This window comes from Panthera onca, chromosome A1 (genome assembly GCF_046562875.1).
Source record: "Panthera onca isolate mPanOnc1 chromosome A1, mPanOnc1 haplotype 2, whole genome shotgun sequence".
NCBI lineage: Eukaryota > Metazoa > Chordata > Mammalia > Carnivora > Felidae > Panthera > Panthera onca.
Window position 1 is genome coordinate 221953902 of NC_138339.1, and position 19905 is coordinate 221973806.

Here is a 19905-nt window from a genome sequence, read left to right on the forward strand (position 1 = left end):
AGACCGGCCCACAAGCATGAAGCAAGGAGGAGGGAGGGGGTTCACAATTCACGTGGATGCACACTGAAGGATTTGGGCTGAATTAAGAAAGTCGTGCCTCTTTGAATTGGTCTCAGACATGGAACTAGTTAAGATCATGTACTAAATGAAACGCTCCCAGAAGGCGTCTGATGCGATTTGAGCTGTGGCGTGACAAACTAGCCAGGATAGTTTTGTACTTACCTGGACATCCTTGTCATTTAGATTTTACCTTCAACCCTTGAAAAACTGGTGGCTAGTTGGATCCACTTTGCTGGGTGGGGTTTCACACTCCTGTTTCTCTGCATTAACCTCGGGTTCACCTGACCTGTGCTCAACTGTCTGCAGAATCTTGGATCCCATGAAAATACATTCCCCTGTTCATTTCCTTAGAGCAAATGTGCAGTCCACCTTCACCCCGGAATCGGATGTGTGGTCATCAGTGTAAAGGAATTTTAGGTGCTGTCAGTGTTTGATAAGAAATCATTACCCTTTCTCTGCATAGCAGGAGCTGTTGAAGCAGAGGTGATCAGTCTACAGTAGTGTTTCTCCCGCTGAAACCCTGACTGGCCTATTGGTATCTGGAGCAATGATCTTGTAAAGAGTCCATTGTGAAGTTGGCTGTGTGTATGTCCAAGGGAAATATTAAAGGGGAAAGCGGGGGAGGAAAATTCCAGGAAGGTGAAAGGTGAAGTTGACACGTCCTCATTCACCAACGATGCTTCTGTTTTTCTTTCTGAAAAACAATGATGATTTAAATATTGATCTCAGAATGAACTGGCTTTTATCCATAGCCGTATAATTATATTTTTAAACATGCTTTCTTAATCATGTGTTAAATAACATCATACTAATAATAAATAGCCTTCTATTATTTGGTGTTAATGACCCAAAGTACCATTAACAAAGCATTTCTCAATCTTGCCTATCATGTGAGATACTTGTTAAGAATATTCTGGGATTTCATCCTTTTCCTGTTGAATCAGAATCTCTATGAAATGACACAGTAGGTTATTTTCTTAGAATATCAAAATTGAAAGGAATGTCAGTCATCAAGCTAGTTCGATTGTTCCCAAACCTGGTGACCCTCAATATCGTGAGTGTTTTAATACAGATCCCTGGCCCCGCTCCATTCATACTTGAATCCCAGCCTCCGAGCTAAGGGCTTTATTAGTGTTTCTGTTTTCAGCAAGCTTTCTGGAAGAGTCTGATCATCAGTTTGGAGTGATAGCCACTCATCTGTTCAGATGCCTTCAGGAAAGGAAAATTGACTTGATGTGCTTGGTTATTGGGCTAGATCATAGCAGAACAAAGAATCCTCTTCTGCTTATCTATTGATTTGATCAAATAATGTTTACAAATCAGGTATTGACCAGTAGGTGAGTGTGGGCAGTTTCGAGATGAGTGAGCAGGGTCCCTGCCCTTGAGAGTGGATTGTTATTCAGCCTTTCTCAAGGGATGAATTTGGGGGTGGCATGAGAATCATCTGGGGAGCCTTTTCAAGCCCCAGCAAATCAGATGGGCGTGTGCCTGTGTGGTGGGGCCAGAGGAGTACAGGGCCCGACTCTCCTTCTTCGCCTGCTGGCTACTGGCCATCCTCCATTTGTCTTTCTCTTACAACTTCTCAAATATTTTAAACATCTAGGAAAGCATGGAGGCTAACATAGCATCCACATGACACCGCCAGGTTTTAACAGATGTCACTTATCTTGCTCTAAGCCTTCTTGTGTTGGACGGTTTCTTCAAGAAGTCTGCCTCCTGGCTGGGCTGATATACGTGGGTCCATTAAACCTCTGTAGGAACCCGCCAACCTTAAATATAATCAGTGTTGTCAGTTAACATTGCAGAATGTCATAGGTATCGTTCTGCAAATTGATTTTTTTTTAAGTTAGCATTATGTTTTTGTGAGATTTATCCATTGTTGTTACATGACCCGACATGACCGCATACTTAACAGTAAAATCAGGAAATTGAAGCCAGACAGCTTGAAAACCTTCTTAATGGAAAAAATTCAAGATGATGTGGGTGGGAGAGAATTTCTGTTGAATTTTTAGTATAGAACATTGTTATTTGTGGGAAAATAGTTGATTTGAATTACGCACTATTTTGAATAGCTCAGTATCAGCTCAGTCAGTGAGAATGAATTGCATGTTGTATGAAAAGTTAATTGTTTTTATTTACTGTGGGTGTATAGTTATTGCAGTTTGGTCCAAACAGGTGAAAGTTAAGATTTGTGGCCTAAAACAGGAAGCAGATGGGGGCTAATTAAAGTTCTGTTGTTGGTAAAAGGATGACTGATCAAGGAGCAGCTGGCTTCCCGATTTAAACGCAATTTGTACTGTTGTTTGAGGGCAGCCCTCTGCAAGTTTTCATGAGTATCTTTCTAAAGTGAAGGAATGTGTTACAGCAACAAGTGGGAAGGCTGTTGTTGCACTCTATTTTTGTTCACCTTTTTGCCTGCAAGCGGTACCTCTTCAGAGTTTGTCAAGGACCACAAAACCCGGCCACAGTTTTCAGTGGTGCTCCATCCACTCTGGACACCTATTCTACCTTGGGAAAGCCTGAATCCTCTCCGGTATCCTCCAGGAAAGTGCCCTAGTGTTTGATTTAATGTTGCGTTTCGTATTTCTCCCCAAACCCTCTCCTGATGGATTTAAAAATGTTGGTGCCCAGGCTATAAGCCAGGAAGGCCCATGTCTATCTAACGGAAGCGCTAAGAGGTGCAGTGGAGACTGTCTTGGACCCAAGTGTCTTTGAGCTTCTGGCTGACCTTACTTTGCTTGATTGTGCCCTGGATGACTTTCACCTTGAAATGACAGCATCTTCTGTTGCTACTGCTAATAAAGGTTGGATAAACATTGAGACCAAGTGCCCTGGATGTGTTTTGCCTGAAGAACAAATCAGCACTGGGTTCTTTCTGAATTTGTGCAGGGAGGTGACATGAGGTCAGATGAGGTTAGCCTTGCCTGTAGTCAGAGGCTAGACATTTGCTTGACATTTTGTAAGTGCTTTGCATGGTTATCATTTTAATCCTCATAAAAACCTGGTGTAGTGGCTATCATTCCCACTTTGCAGATGCGGCAGTTGAAGCTTGGCGAGGTTAAGTGACTCAGCCAAGGTCACACTTTTGCTAAATCTCAGGAGTGGGTTAAGATCCAGGTTTGTCTGATAACAAGCCCCTGTTCCTCAACCACTGTACCCTACTAGTTTTGTGTAATACTATTGTTTTTTTTTCCACTTCTGCTTTAGGAAAGAGCTATTGTTTCCTGGAAAATCAAAAATCTTAGGATATGGTTTATGAACTTCATCTTCTTTGATTATGTAAATATTTATGTGTGTATGTGTATGTATCACATGATACAGGTCCTGGCACTTGATAGGAAATCAGTTTTACTTTGTTTTTGTTTTTAGAATGAAAGCCTGAAAGAACAGGCATGGGTTTTTTGTTTGTCCTCTGCCCCCACCAAAGGAAGTAGCTTTATTCAGATAATAAAAGCTATACTATATGTGCTCTTTTTTTTTTTTTTTTACATGCTCTTTCTTTTAAAAACAACAGCAAAAAAGACAACATGCAAAGGTAAACTAGAAAGTAAAAATCCTCATTACCGTCACCATCCAGAGAGAGCATCATCATATTCATTAAAATGTCTGTAAAAGAAATAACTGACCATATAGATCTCATGTCACTGGTAATAAAGAGCACCATTTATATTAGCTACAAACCCCTCCCGCCCCCCCCCACCCAAAAAAAAGTGTGCTCTAGAGGTTGCAGAGATGTCATAATTGACATTCATTGTCAAATGTTGTATGTAGACTTTCCAATCCTAGTCGCTATTTTTGCCCAGGCTGGTCCTACACCAGTTCTGCTACTGATTATGCTAACGGGGAGAGACTGCGTGTGGGTACTGTTTTCATGACCCTAGAAACTGACCCTCTGCTCACATCACAGTTCTCACAGTATGAGGAATGGCGTCACAGTCAAAGCTTGACCCAGGAGAAGTCTCAGGAGTCTTTGTTATTTTTCTATTTCACTTGTCTTCTAAGCCAATCAGCCTACTACACTCCTCCTGTTTCCTCTTCCCCTTCTCTTCTACTTCCTGTACCTTATGTGCCTCTTCCTTTTCACAAAACACTTAGGAAGGTGGGAGGGATTTGGAGATGAAATTAAGGGTGGGTCCGTTCTTCTCCCCAGAGGTAGCCAGCTCTGCCTTGTGCATTTTGTTGACTGTTACTCTGTCATGTTTGGGGGAGGGGCCTATGCCAGACCTCCTTCCTACAGAGTGATTTGGCCTGGTTGGACATTCTGTGTCTCCTTTGTTCTTCAAAGGGTAAGAAGTATGTTTCCCAGAGCACCTGGGCTTTCCAAGGTAACTGGGACAGGTGGTTGTTTGGTTGGGAGCTCGGGCAGCTCTGCCCCTTCTACCTGGGGCACAATCCTAAAACCTCACAAATGCGTAGAACTTTTTTAATGCTTTTTGAAGCAGTTGTCTCCATTACTACTACCCTGGGAGGCAGGTAGGACAGGCATTATTTTTTCCACTTTGTAGACAAGAAAGCTAAGATACACAGGACATTAAGTTTGTCCAAAGTTACATGTACAAAGACAGAGCCAGACTTAGGTCTTCCACTTGACCACCATCTTGCCATTAGGGCAGCATTTTCCAAAGTGTGTGCCACTGAAATTTGGCTTCACAGCAGAGTCTGTCAAGAAGTATCAGGGAAATTGTGTGTGTGTGTGTGTGTGTGTGTGTGTGTGTGTGTGTGTGTGTAGAGGGGTACACGTGATCACACCTACGAAACAAAAAAGTCTAATGGAGAGTATTTTTTGTTTTTTGTGTATGAACATGCACATAGGATTTACTTTGGAGGTGTTCCAGGAGACCTCAGTGGTTGGAGGGAAATCTAATCTTTGGGGACCTGGAGGGAAAGTCCAGGGGATGCTGTTACATGGGCATGGTTGGGGGTAATGCTTTGGGAATAAAGACTACCCTGCGGGTGGAGTGGGAGGCTGGCCATGGGGAATCCTTGTCATCATGTCATTGTCAGTTCAGTAGGAGCTTTATGGAGTAGGGCTTAAACCAGAGCACAGGACAGTTCTTCAGCAGCAGGACTAGCATTCTAGGACCAGTTGTCAGCGTTGTCAGGTAAAGATCCGTAACTGTAACCTGAATGACAGCTGCACTGTTTTTGGCAAAGATAGACCGAAGAAATTTGGACCCAGAACAGCATGCTGCTGCATCTTGGCACACGTTTGACAAGGCACACTTCCTGTGTGAAGCCATCTGCCTCAACATGCCTACCCCCAGCATTTCTTTAATATTTAATATTCAACTTTGCACTCGTTACTCTTACTAGATTGGCTAATGATGGGGGGGGGCATGACGATAAAGGTGCAAATGGCAGATTCTGCATCCATCTCATTACTGAGCTCTCCTCCTTCCTTTTAGCAGAGGCAGAACTTGACAAAACTCTTGTATTTTGAAGTAAATTGTTCAGGCAGAAATGATGGGTTATTTTCCACTGAAGTCTCAAACCAAGGAAACAAGTCTAGCTTCTTAGAACTGATCTTGGACATCACACTTGATGTCTTTTCTTTTCTTTTCTTTTCTTTTCTTTTCTTTTCTTTTCTTTTCTTTTCTTTTTTCTTTTCTTTTCTTTTCTTTTCTTTTCTTTTCTTTTCTTTTCTTTTCTTTTCTCTTTTCTTTCCTTTTCCTTTTCCTTTTCCTTTTCCTTTTCCTTTTCCTTTTCCCTTTCCCTTTCCTTTTCCTTTTCCCTTTCCCTTTCCTTTCCTTTCCTTTCCTTTCCCTTTTCTTTTCTTTTCTTTTTTTTTCTTTTCTTTTCTTTTTTTCCCTCCTCTCCTCTCCCCTCCCCTCCCCTCCCCTCCCCTCCCCTCCCCTCCTTCCTAAGAACAGAGGATCTATCTGCTTTCATCCTAAGCTGTTCCAGGAATTGAGTATAGATCAAAAGTTTACAATACAGTATTTTTAACAATGAAGGTAGAAACTCTGAATTACTGGGAAGTGTTTGGTTTGATATTGTTGTGGTGGGGAGAATGACCTCAGTAGGAGGAATGGCTGGGAGAAAGTGCTGTGAAATGGATGGGGAAGCCAACAACCTAAAGAGAACCTAATCCTCGCAGCAAGGGTTTCTCAGCTGTCCTCCAGAAAGTGATCAGAGAAAGCATGAGACTGTGTGACTTAAGCTTTACAAAATGTTTGAACTACCTGCTATTGTTTCTTTGTTTGCTAGTGACTTTGTGAGTTTTAAACTTGGCTGTAAGTTGCACGGCACTAACTTATTTTGGGCAAGAAAGGAAAGGAGACGGGATGCAGATGGAGGCCAGGGTATCTATGCCACAGAAGAACGGCAGTGGGATTGGCCGTAGGTGGTGGGGTTTATGCCCACAGTTGTGTGCTTTTACAGTCAAATTCTGATGGGATAATCAACCATTAAAAATTAAGTTCCCAAGGTTTAGACCTCTGTGTGTGTGTGTGGGGGGGGGGGGGGTTGCCTTTCACGAGAATGGGGGAGGTGTGGTGGGGTGGGAGTGTTGTGTGTGTGATAAGCCCTGAGCCAGATGCCATCTCAGGCCACCCTCACATCACTGCAGTCCAGCTGTGGTGGGCCATTCTTGGCCCTGGATTCCATGTGCCCCCACCAGGGCACTGACTTAACTAGTGAATAATGTGTTGTAGCTGTATTCATGCTTATGTCAAACGGTCTATGGTTACATTGTAGGGCATTATTTCCTTTAATTTCCCTTTAGCTGTTCAAAACAACCTGAAAGATGTTATGGTCAAGCCCAGACAATGACCTAAGAAACAAAAATAAACCTTTCAAAAAGCGAGAACTGAATTTGTATGCTGAATGTCGTGAACGAGGGATAAAAGTATGAAAACACACCAGGCTTCACGAAGGGAGAATTTAAAAATTCGTTTTCAAAACAAATGGTCCCTGCCCCAGGATCCTGCCCTCCTGTGACTATGAGAAAATCTGAGATTATGCCATGAGTTCCAAAACAACCAAGTAGCATTCAAGTCATGAGACAGAAGCTAAACAGCTGCTTCGGTGATCATGTTCAGAGACATCAATCCGGTCCTGAAGATGACACTTGTGAGAGGCTGTTCCCGCACACCAGGCTCCGCACAAGCTGCAGCAGAGCCCTGTTAGAGGGCAGAACCGCAGGCACCTCTCAGGGTGGGGAAGAACCGTGCCAAACAGCACCTCCTGGAGATGCTTTTGTTCATCAACAAAAATTTATGTGCACGGTAAAATACACCCACACCCACTTAAATTTTTGGGTAGGTGAAAAAATCTCTGCTTTTCAAGCAGGACACAGACTCTCCTTCTCTTCCACCATCTTGTGGGAAGATGGGTTGGCACTTTCCTCCAGGTTCCACATAGTCCTTTTTTCTGATCTTCTTTGCTCTCCTGTATGTTGCATGTAGGATGCAATGCAGGCTCCTTGGTGACTAAAAGGTGACTCAGCACCTTCTATTCCAGCCCCCATTCACCCTGTGGTCCTTTTGCAACAGTCACGTGTGTGTATGTATGTAGGTATGTATGTATGCGTAAATAAATCAATAAATAACCCAGCGTAGAAAACTGAAAAAAGAAAATGTTTTGTTCTAAAATTGTATGCTACTCTAGCTTAATTTATAGCTACTTTAAGGACTAAAATGGTTATCCAATATATTGGTGTCTGTCTTCATGAATTGTTTAATAGAAATATATTGTGGCTTTAGAAATGGTTGAAATGCAAAACTTAACCTTCTGGGGGTAGGATTGCACTAAAGAATGATTGTTTTAAACTTTGTTCAACCAGTAACAATTCTAAGCTATTATAGTCTTAACTAGGTTGTCAGAATATGACTACATTACTTTTCTCAGTAATAAAAAATAAATTAATACCAAGGAGACTGCCATTGGAAATGGCCTTGGAGAAATGCTGAAGTGGTCTGTTAGGCTGACGTCCCTGCATGTAGTTAAGTATCTGTGATAGCAGGGATGATAATTTCTAGAGAAACTGATTACCTTTGTTGTAGAATATCAAGAATTTACAGAAAAATTCTCTAATATGCTTCAAACTGGTAGCATCTTTTACAGTTTGGGTACTCTGTGTGGTTTCCAAACATGTTCCCGTTTGGTCTGCATCGTGCCCCTTTGCGTTATATGGTGGTGAGGCACCAGGACATCATCTGACTTGTCTGATTGACCTGTGGGAGTAAGTGACCTAAATTGAACCTGAATACAGGACCTGCCCTCTGGGAAGACCCTTAATTCTGAACTCTGTTGGCAAATGCATACTTTTTAAAGAAGGTGGAGAAAAGGGCATCCCTGAATATACTAAATACATACATCATGGTGGAATTCCTAGCTGTGGTTCAAAGTATCCTTGAATGCAGTAGCTTGGAAGAGATACAAAACATTTGTACTGTGTGCAAGATTTCAGTCACAATAGTTGTTATTCACAGTCCCCTTTTGGAGGAAATTCAAAGTGTGATAACACTGAGAACAATGAACATTGAAGTTCCAAAGAGGAGGTTAAGGTACCACCAACTTTGGGTTCAGATGAGAAGTTCTCAGGTTTGAATCATCCTAAGAAATGCTTCATTTATTCATTTTTTTTCTTCACTGGTCTCCCTCTAAGTATTTAAGATAGAGCTAACTGTACAGAATTCTCCCTTTGCTTTCTCAGCCCCAAACAAGAAATGGATATTATGTGTAATAAGTGCATTTTCAAAGATAATGCCTTCGTAGAAATGATATTTATAACTACTAAAAGTAGCGGTGAGGTTTTTGTCTTTGGGGATTTATAAACACAGTCTTGTACTTTTAATTCTTGGCTGCAGTGTTGTTCATGTTTCCAAAGAGGACATGAGTTCAAGCTGCAGCATTAGAGTAAAAAGTTCAATGCAAGGAGAACTTTCCAGATGGTAAGGTTTGCTAATTGCTCAAGTGAGGATCCCCAGGTGGTTGGGGCACCCTTCTTTTTTGTCTTGCCTGACTTTGTCTCTTCTCTCTGGAATAAGAACCTGCCTAGCCCTGTGGCTGAGCTCAAAAACTGTGAAACACAAAGGATACTTAGCAGGCTGTCCTCAGGTCGTCTAAATCTGCTTCCAGGACAGACTCTAGTTGGAGCCTTCCAGCATCCCCTGAGCCCAGGAATAGTCTTGGCGAAGCACTTTCCCCCGGGGCTGGCCTTCATCTCCACCTGAGGCCTGACTGAGGTTGCAAATCCTGTGGGTATCACATACTAAGTGTGCTTACTTCTGGTGGAGTGTCCGTGACTGTGCAGGGGTGAGCAGGGGTGAGACTTTGCAGGGGCTGTTGCTCACAGCGTGGGCGCTTACACAGGGGAGGAAAGCGGTTTTTACAACTAAGCACAGCGCCATATTGTCTGGAGAGCCCTGTGTGCAGATGCTGTTTGAGATGTCAGGTGTAGCCTCGTGTTAGGACACAGGATCTGTGCTGGTGGGCAGGTGTGGTTTTAGGGTGGACACGTTGTGGAAGGCTTTGAAGGCTATGATGTTTGTAGGCCTTTAGGTAACCACAAAAGCTGCATTTCTGAAACATGCGTTTGGGGTTCTTTTGGAGACCCTGCGCTGTTGATGTGGGCACCTGATGGTGCTGAAGGAGCCTCAGTTGTTTGGAAGGAAGGTGCAGAGAGTAGGGCCATTATCCAGCGGACACACCTACTGTCTCTGTGGTCTGCTTGCTGAATTGGATCCCGATGTCTGCAGGATGCTTGGAAACAGCCCTGGCTTGGCCCCTGCCTCCCATGGCTGGGGGGGTTTTGCTTTACCATGGAGCAAATGGGCCCAAATGATTTTGCTAGTATTAGGTCGACCAGTGATTTTTTAGTAGCTGTTTGATTTGGGACAAGAATTTTTGTGAGCTGGCCCCTAAACAAAAAAGAACACATGCTCAGCAGTCACAAATCGTTGCTGATTAGCCAGAGTATTCGGCAAGCAAGCTAGTTTCAGGATTCTATATAACTAAGAAAACTTTACATTGCACGTGATATATAATTCAGAATATCATATTTTTGCAGTTTCTTTCCATTCTTCTCATAATCTGGATTTGTTACATTTGAGTTCCAAAAAACAAAACAAAACAAAACAAAAAAACCCCAACCCTCTTTGACTTCATACTTCTTAATTCTGTTTACTAAGGGTAGCATTTCTTGGTAAATAGATTATGCATTCAGTAGATTCATTTTCCCCTAGATTTTCAGATAGTGAACATATTTAGGGCAAAAACCAATTCTGTATAGTACATTCTATGGATGGGATATTATCCCAGAGATTTTAATCTCTCAAAGTTTCAGGTGTGCTTGCCTTTGAATTTATGTTCAATTCATAGAGTTTTTCATTGGCTCTTGTAAACAGTTGGGGTACATGCCCTGTTTTTGTTTTTTTGTTGTTTTGTTGGTTTTTAAAGCTGATTTATTTTGAGAGAAAGAGAGAGTGTGAGTCCCAGGCAGGCTCTGTACTGTCAGCACAGAGCCCATTGCGGGTCTTGAACTCACGAACCGTGAGATCATGACCTGAGGTGAAACTGAGAGTCGGCTGCTTAACCAAGTGAGCCACCCCAGCTCATACCTTGAATAAACATTCACCTAATATGAGTGGGTTAAAGGGCTCATCACAAAATACTTCAAAATTTACTCTAGTCCTTTAATAACTTTAGAAAACTTGAACATCGATCAAATTGTTACACGCTGTGTTTCATTTTGATGCCTAATTTGAGTTATTCATTAGAAGAAGATAAATCCTCAAGTGTTCTTTCGTTTTTGGTTTCTACTTTGTTTTGCCATACTCTGGTAGCCCAGTTCACCAGTAGTTATTCTTCTGGTAGCCAGATACAGAGCTAGTTAATTAATTGGTTGTAAAGCAGTGCATTTGTAGAGCCGCTGAAGATGAGAAAAATGGCCTATAAAATAGACACAGATTTTCATTAGGAAACAGCAGGAGCACTTTGGCAACAAATGGGTTTCCTCTTAATACTATGCTGTGGTGTGGCCTTCTGTGTCTGAGACAGTCCATATTCTGAGCAGTTAATGAAATAGAAGTTTCAGAAAGGATGGGCTCTTTCAGGCCACCAGATGGTCAGGATGGGGTGTTGAAGTTCTCTGCCTGGGACTTGGCCGTGTGCGGTCTTTATGCCTCCCGGGGTTGGGGGGGGGGGGGTGTGGGTTAAAGGATCGATAGGGATGCCCGCATGCTGCACGGAAACTAAATTAATCCCAGGAGACACAAACTCCACTTTGAAATCCTTAGCTAGCCTTAAAAAACAAAACAAAAACAAAAACCCCCACACATTTAAGAGAGATCTAGCTAAATGAAATTTAGTCTGTCTATATCCACCACTGGGACCTAATTAGCCAGAGTTGATGACACTCATTTGAGAGTTGGCATTATTGGCTTTTGTGGCAATGTACTCAGGCCAAAGTGTATGACAGCAGGAGGTAGTTTCTGTTTTCCAGACTTGACTTAAACGGGGGTCTACATTAGCACCTTTTTTTTTTTTTTTAAAGTAAGCTGGGCACGGAGTAGCCCAACACAGGACCCTGAATCACGACCGTGAGATCAAGACCTGAACTGAGATCAAGAGTTGGAAGCTTAACTGGCTGAGCCACACAGGCACCCTGTGTTAGCAACTTTTATGGAAGTTAGAGAGAGAGAGTGATTAAGATCAATACCCCATGATTTGGAACACAGGGAAAGATGCTTGTACCTAAGGTTTCAACCTCACCTGGAATTTTTGGAGTTTTGTCTTTGGGCTTCCTAGTTTCTGATAGTGTGAAAAGCATGGGGCATTAAATGCTGTTGGAAAGACTTTCCTTTTCACGTTCTGAAAATTGAGGGGCTTTGCCTTTTCTTTCATAAAACAGCTTTCTTCGATAATGAGGTTTTCCTGTAGGACACAGCAAGGGGAAGCACTGTGTTGTTTTGATTAGCACCTTCTGAGAAATAAAAGCATGGGATAGTTCTGATATAATCAAAGTAAATTTTCTGCTCTATCCGTGGAGATTTTTTCTTACACCCCAGTGAGGTTGTTGGCTGACCTGTTACTCTGAAATACTTAGTTAGGCTTTTGGCTAATGTGAGAGCTTATCAAAGATCAGGCAGGCGTCGTCCCGCATTCTCACCAGGGTCATCATCTCAATGGGGTCATTTTCCGCACTGCAGGGCTTCCTCCCTGCCCCTCCTCTCAGGCTGGGGGTGCTTCCCTCTTCCCTCTTGGTTTCCTAAGACCATAGTCCCATTCACTTGGAGCTCACCTTTTCACCAAGTGTTTTGTCCTGCAATATATTCTTGAAATCCCTCACCTCGTCAGGCCCCTTTTAGGGTTTGTTCTCTGCAAAGTAAACAGTGGGGAGTGAGCGGTGTGTGAGAAGAGATGTAGAAGGGGCGTTGCTGTAACTGTCCTTCCTCCTGCATGTAGTCTGTCATCCGTCAGCTGGTCTGTCTCCTTGAACAACCTCAGGGACCCACATATGTTCTGACATGGGTCGTCCAGAAAGCTGACAGAGCACACTAGTTAATCACATTTTTACATTTAAAATCCTCGCAAGGGGAGAAAACGATTTTTCTGTAAAAGAAGGATTGCAGGCTCAGTTGTGAGGACCTGGAAACCAGCTTGAGGAAGACTGTTAAACAGGAAGTTTGTGATGAATGGTTTTTAATCAAGTTGTAACCATTCACGATCGCTTTCAAATTCCTGTTTATATATCCCTTTGCTTCCTATCAGAAAGAGGCCAGCCTTGATTTCCTCGTCTTTGTGTCCAGGGGTGTGCTAAGCACTTCCCATATATGTTAATGCTGTTCAGTTCCTAACCATCCTATGTAACAGTCCTGTGTAGTTACTGCTTCACAGATGGCAAGACTGAGGCCTAGTGAGATCAAGGTGCTCCCTCAAGGTGGCCCTGCAGTCAGCCAGACCTTGGCTTCTGCCTGTCCGTGTGCTTAAACTTTTCATGGTGCTCATGAATTCTTACAGTTATCTTTTTGGTACTGTCTTACATGAGAGCATAATCTCCCATATGCTTTTTTTGTTGTTGGAGGTTCTTTAACGTAGTCATATTTTCCTTCTTTGGAAAGATTTGAGTCAGAGAGAAAGCTGTTTAGAGCTAAGAGTGTATTGATAGCCATTTGTGAATCTATAGCTAAGAATTGGTTTGATTAGGGAAGGAACCCTGCATGCTCTTGATACTTGTTCTATATTTCTTCTAGGAATAGAGCCCCAGGTGCTTGTGCTTTTTGTAAATGAGGTCTTGTATAAGTTTCGTATAAGTTTCTCATCTGGATTTTAATCTTCCTGAATTCTGTTTTCTGTAATAGGAAATGGGAGTGTTGGGCCAGATGACCTTCCCAGTGCCTTCTAGTTTGCACATTTCATGAGGCTGCGAGTCTTTTCTTCCCAGCCCTGGGATCACTGGAGAAGCCCGAGTCCTCATTGCAAACTGGGGGGTGAGAGTGTGCTGTGGGGTCGTTGATGTTCAGGCAAGAAGGACAGGCTTCTGGAAAATGAGATCAGCCTGAGGAAGAAGAGCTGAACACTGCTGGGGCCTATTGTGTAAGCATGTAAGCTAGTCATTCACCATACATCTTCTATTACAACACTTTGAAAAGTTGAATCTATATAGCGTCTGTTGACATCACTTGTAAAAAGAACAATTGGCAAACGGTCACATATTTTCCTTCCGTTTGCAAGCAGAATGGATTATTTTGCAAAGTTGTTTTATTAGCAACCAATGGGAACTCTGTTGAATAGAGATTATTTCTACTTTCTCCTTAGTTTGTTTTCACTCGTAGAAGTGCAGGAAGAGATGGTGTAAAAGAGAGGAAGCAGGAGGAGGGAGTAAAGTCCATGTTGGGAGTCTACAAAACAATTGCATGCATTGACAGAGAGTTCACAGAAATGAGATAAAATGCTTTTGGAAAAATCTAGTTTGTCTAGCATTTTGAAAGAATTTCTAGAATTTCTAGAACAACAAATTCATTTACTCATGTGTTCCAGTGTCTTAAGTTTGAAGTTCTTTTTGTTTGACTTGGTGACTACTGCTCACCCCCACCATGTGGCAAGGTGACGGGCAGGTCTAGGCTGCAGGGGCCCCTGGGGCCTTTCCATTTTCCTTGTGGGTCCCCACAGCCTCCTTACACATGCTTTCCCCAGGGCGATGTTCATACCTGAAATTCACACTTCAGCTGTTATGGTTTCCTGCCATAAAGAGTCACCATTAGAATTAAAGGCAAATCATATTTTGTCAGTCTGTTTTACCCAGTGAGGCAGAAAATTCGTTTTGTAAACTAGTATTTGTAAACAATTATTTCTGCTCCCTCAAGATGCGTTCATGTAACCTTAGTCTTGAGTGTGTTCCTTCGATTCTTCACAGTGGCGGAGCCAAGGAGGTGGTTTTTTAGCTGGCAGCAGTGTTGCATTCAGACTCCTGAAACCTTGGTCTGAGCCCTAGTTGGACAATTAATTTTCTGAGCCTCAGTTTTCCCATGTCTAGAACAAGGCCAGTAATCCCTGCCTTGTAGGCATCTTTCAAGTGTGGAATGCGATGATGGATTAAACGCAGTTTGTATATGAAGTAAAATGCAGACATAAAGTATGAAGGCCCGGGGTTCGTGAGCAGGATGTACTCAGCCTAAGTTGATGGTTTTCTTTTATTTTTGGTTATAAAGACAAAGACCAGAGTAGTCTTAGAACTGCCGAGCAGAAAGAAAAATGGAGTGATGGCAAGACCCGTGGCCGGAAGGTGGTGATCTCCACACACACCAGTGGACAGGCTAGATGGAACCAAGCTGGCAGCTCAGGTCAGAAGGCAGGATTCAGAGTGATGAGTGTCCAGGGTACAGAAAAATGGACAGGAAGGAGCCCGGGGCGGGGTAGGGGAGGAGAGGTGCAAACCCAGGGCCAGATCAGAGCATTTCTTCAGCCCAGGTCTGGTAGGCCAAAGAGCTTGCTAGTCTTGACCCTAGGACTAGTTCAACAACCTTGGTTTTCTTTGTTCAGGCTTCTAGTAGACTAGAAGTCTACTGTAATAGAGTAGGGGTCTCCAAATGTTTTTTTGTAAAAATCGCATATCCTTTCTGATGTCACATTTATTCATTTGTACTACAGCCATAGATTGTGTGTGTTATATAACACATTTTGCCAATATAGATTTAAAAATGAGATAAAAAACTTAAAGCAAATGAAAGGTGTGAAGATTTCTTCTTGTGCGTCAGCGACGCTCCGATTATTGCTTTAAACAGCGGGGCTGGGAGCCTCTTGGGGAGGGGCAGTTCCTGTCCTGTGTCCTCAGGGTTTCTAGGGGCCAGCCCCAGAGCCTAGCTTCTGCCAGCCAGAGAGGCAGGGGACCAGCAGGGCTCATTTGTAACCACCCCCCCAAGGAGACACAGGACTGTGGTCTCTTGACTGTGGCCCGGGTAATACCTGCCACTCCTTCCCTTGTCGCACACTGGCTGAGTCCAGACAGCTGAGAGGCCACAGCTGTGTGTGGTGCCCACGCGCGAGGCTCCGTGGCAGCACCTTGAGAAGACTTCAGGATTCTGATACGCTTACTGGCAAGGGCAGTAACAGGCCAGCTTTGGTATCTGAGTTCCTTTATTATTAACGTCTCTTCACAGCATCTGAGGTACTGTCTGGGGCAGAGAGAAAACATCTTAAGTCTTACCTCAACGCTGGTCTACTTTTCCAGTACCTAACATGTAACACCTTATTAGTGGCAACAGTGCAAGGTATGATAGTAAATTAGACTGATGGTTATCGTACAGATAAGTGTCTAAAACACAAACATTTTATAGATGCCATTATCCTAATAATAACAGCAGTAACATCAGCTAATATTGATTAAGCACTTTACATGTGTTCTCTCATTTAATCTCCACAACAGCCCTGTCAATGTAGAACCTGTTAATCCATTTAACAGATACTTGAGTGCCTCTTGGTGACGGAGCTGTGAGGATACATTGTACAAGAAGACAGACCAGGTCCTGAGCTCATGCAGCTTACAGTGTAGTGGGGAGCCACACATGTCCCCAGGGGACCACACATAGCAGAATCATAATTGTGGTGAGTAACCAAGGTCCTGTGTTAGCAGTAGGATGGGATGGTTCCAGAAGGAAGGGACGTTTGAGCTCAGAGAGAAGTTGGAGGAGGTGGGGATGGCAACCTTTGATAGGAAAATGTCAGTGCTCCTGGACAGTGGTTTGTGCATCATTTTCTGTCCCATGTCGCTGTTTAGGTGGACTTGTTCTTGGCCCAGGTCAATCATAAAACACCTAGAGGGCAGACTCTGCCTAATTCCTTCTGTTGTCTTTTCATTGCACCTAGCACAAACTAGGTCCCAATAAATGTGGTTTGGCATGAATTGGTATGTGAACAGACGGCCAAAAGATGTGTAAGACATTACACCTTCCCTGTAGTGTGTTTGGGATGTCAGTCAACAAACATTCCTTGGCTTTTTCTTGTGTGCACATCATCTTTGTGTGTGTGTGCGTGTGTGTGCATGCGTGTACACAGAACTCTTCTAGGGGCTTCAAGATTAGGAAATAAAACCGGACTTCCGCCCTTGCTCTTTAAGGAGCTTGGAATCCATAGAACTCCTGAAATAGAGCACCTGGGACTTAGAGGCAGGCTGAACAAGCAAGCACATACCTTGTGCAGCTCCTTCTGCCCCCGACGCGACCCGCCCAAATGTCCTGGGTCAGGTCAGGCTTCCCAAGAAGAACGTGCCGCCCTGCTTGGGGGGGCAGGTTGTGGGGAGGGTATGTGAGAGGAAATCCAGCTCAGCATTAGTAAAGAGCCCAGGCTGCAGAGAAATACAGCTGCTGGAGAGGAAATTTGCTCATGTGTCCTTGGTTGGGGGGGGGGGGGGGGGGTGGGCGGAGTCTAATGGCATAGCAGCTTGCGATTTGGCTAAGTAGCTTGCAGTGTATGAGTTTTCTGTCTTCACAACCTGCCTTACTTCTCAGGTAATATTCTGTTTGTAGTCAAAAAACTGAGTATCTCCAAGCACTGACAGTCGAAGAGTTTGCGGGAGAACCACAGTTTCCTCCGGCCGTGGCTGTGTCCCGCAGGGGTCTGCAGACATAATACCCTTAATAGCAACACATATTTTTGCAGGATTTACCTATTCACCCCGCCCCCGCTCCCTATCATAGCCCTGCTGGCTGTATGAAAAACAGGAATTTTTGTAACAAGCCCTGCACAGCAAACCTTTTCCTGTTTGGAAAAAAAATTTTTTTTAATTGTTGGCAAAGTTAGAAGACAGCTCTGTTACTCAAAGAGTGACCTGAAATGTCCTCTTAGAAAAATATGGAGCATGATGTTTTGATAAGTAGGGTATTGCTGTGGACCCTCCCCCCACCACCCTCTTGAAGAGCGGGGGTAAGTCTAAGTGGTGAGTTAGTGTATGTCCCACCTGGCTTAGTGAACGCTTCTTGAACTTTTTAAAGATTTCATCATTACATATTCTGCAGTCTCATTAAAAATGTCCCCTAATTGCAGTTACAAATGACCTGATCTAATTATGAGTGTGACAGAGCTGCACCACCCTCTCCACCAGCCAGTGCAGACAACCAGGAAGCCATTATCTAGGAGGATCTTCCCCCCTTTATCATTAACTAAATGTGACAGGGACAGGAGTCAAGCTTCCTTTCCTCTAGAGATTTCATCGTGGCTTATCTATGTGTCTATTGTGTTCCAAGAACAAGATAGTCAAGATGGAATATTGTGCAAACGCCCAGACTTTCAGCCTATAGAACATGTCGCAGGGTCAGAGCGCTCAGCCCCTTTCCAGGTCCTCCCCAGGGACAGGCCTGCCTCTTTAAGGACAGATTTAGAACCTCCTTTGCTGGTGTTGGTGGGCCCAGGAGATGAGGCTGTGGTTCTTGGAGCATACATAGGTGTGTGTTTAAGACCTTTCCGTGGGGTTTGGAGAATCTTGTGGAAATGAAATAGGCCATTAGAAAAATGTAGTACTTGGCCTCTTTTAGGGATTCTTGTGTGTACTTAAAGTCCTCCTCAAAGCTTGTCTTGAGTTGGGGATAGATCAATAGATGGGAAGGAAGAGGAAAGTCTAGGGAACAAAAGAAACCTTCATGCCATCCACTTGGACACCTGCACAGTACCTAGCCTGGAAGGCCCATTCAGAGCCGAATCTGACCCGCCCGCGCTGTGTGCCCTGGCAGAAGGGTTTGTCACGTTGCTCCTCTGTTGCAATCCTTGGGTGGAATGTAGTACAGAGGGTCAGAGGGCATTTTGAAATACGGATTTCTCAGCCCTGGCTATCCGGCCTGACTCAACTCGGACTATCGCATCTCCTTTTAGACAGTGAGATTTTCCCCCCGCATGTTTGTGATCTCTTTTTTAATAAGAAAGAACCTGAATTCATGGTTTGTGTTGAAGCCCGGGCCTTGTCTGTGCAAAGGCTTTTTCTGGCGCACCGATTGGCACTCGAGCATCTGCATCCCACGTTGATGGCATGAGGATGTGGGCACTGTGGCTGCATCCCTGGGTGACCACAAATCCAGCCAGGGCCTTTTTGTGGTCAGGGTGAGGGGCCCCAGAGGTCCAGGGGGCTCAGTCTGCTAAGCCTTGTCCCCAGTTGGCAGAGGAAGCCAGGGGAAGCTTGGGAGACATGCACAGGGGCCTGTTCCCAGGGGTCTAGGACATCCAGAATCCTGCTCCTGGACTTGGCCTCAGGGCCCTGATGACAGAGGCTGCTGAATGAGCAGGTAGTGGGAGTCTGCTGTGTGCCTTGTTCTAGATGGGGAACAAAAAGCTACAAGACAAGGGCCCTCCTTTGGAGCCCATTTTTGCTTTTCCATATGTCTCCAGAGGCTCTCCAGATGCTGGTGATCCCACATGTGTCCATTAGGGGAGTTGGATTGGGGCTTCCTTATTTGCAGCCTGGCTTTGCTGCTTCTGCTGGAGCTTGAGACTCTCTTTGGCCTCCTTCACTGTATATTGGGAGTTGTGGGTTTGTGTTTGCAATCCCTCTGAGCTCCTGCCCACACCCCAGTGAATAGGAGGTAGGAGGAGGGGAGCAGGGCTCAAAATGGCAATATCCTCGTGCCCTCAAAGTTGGGATCTAGGCCCTACTTCTTGGTAACTGCTTGCCATGTGCCAGGCACCACTGAACATTTTATAAACTCTGTCTCCCTCTAATAGCCCTAAATGGGTCTATTATTTATCTCTGTTTTATAGATAAGGAAACTTAAGGCACCTAGGGGCCAAGCAGTTTCCCAAAGTTAAGTTGATTTTCTTTACTAATTGTGTTAGAAATACACATGGCACAATTTAGTTGTGGAACAACTGTACTGAGCGACTGAAGCCTGGAGCTCTTTGTATTACCACCCCTCTCCCCGTGTCTTTTTGGATAGAGCAGGACCTCCCTCCGATGCAGTGACCTGGAGTTAGTTGGCACATACTGCTGGTTATTTGTGGGAGGAGGGGTTGGTGAACAGCACTTGGATCTAAATTTTCTCTTTTTTGGCAGTTCAACTTTCTAAAATAAGAAATATGACCCTGTTTGCCATATATTCACCTATATTAGCCTAATGGACTTGAAAGGTAGAAAGGAATCTAGGTCTTACTGGTTTTCAGGCTTTTAATTCTTGACTAAGAATATATCCTGCTTCACTTCTTTCTTTTCCATAATCACGTGGGCCCAGTAATCTAAAACTTCTCACTTGTGTAAATGGCATATGTTCAATCTGAAGAGAATTGGCAGTAGTTTTAGGGGTGATAGAATGGAAACGGTTTTTGCTATTTACGTAGCATTGTAGCTAAGCAAAAATTTAAGTGGTTTTAAAGTGAGTTCCTGTGATTTCCTGTAAAATACAGCTATATAAAAGAAGGTGTCTA

At 43.8% G+C, this 19905-nt stretch overlaps 1 protein-coding gene across 1 annotated transcript in view; it reads left to right on the forward strand.

The window, feature by feature from the left end:
• The window catches only part of FOXO1 (forkhead box O1), a 94663-nt gene that overhangs the window by 69154 nt on the left and 5604 nt on the right, over window positions 1–19905 (forward strand). The window lies entirely within an intron of this gene.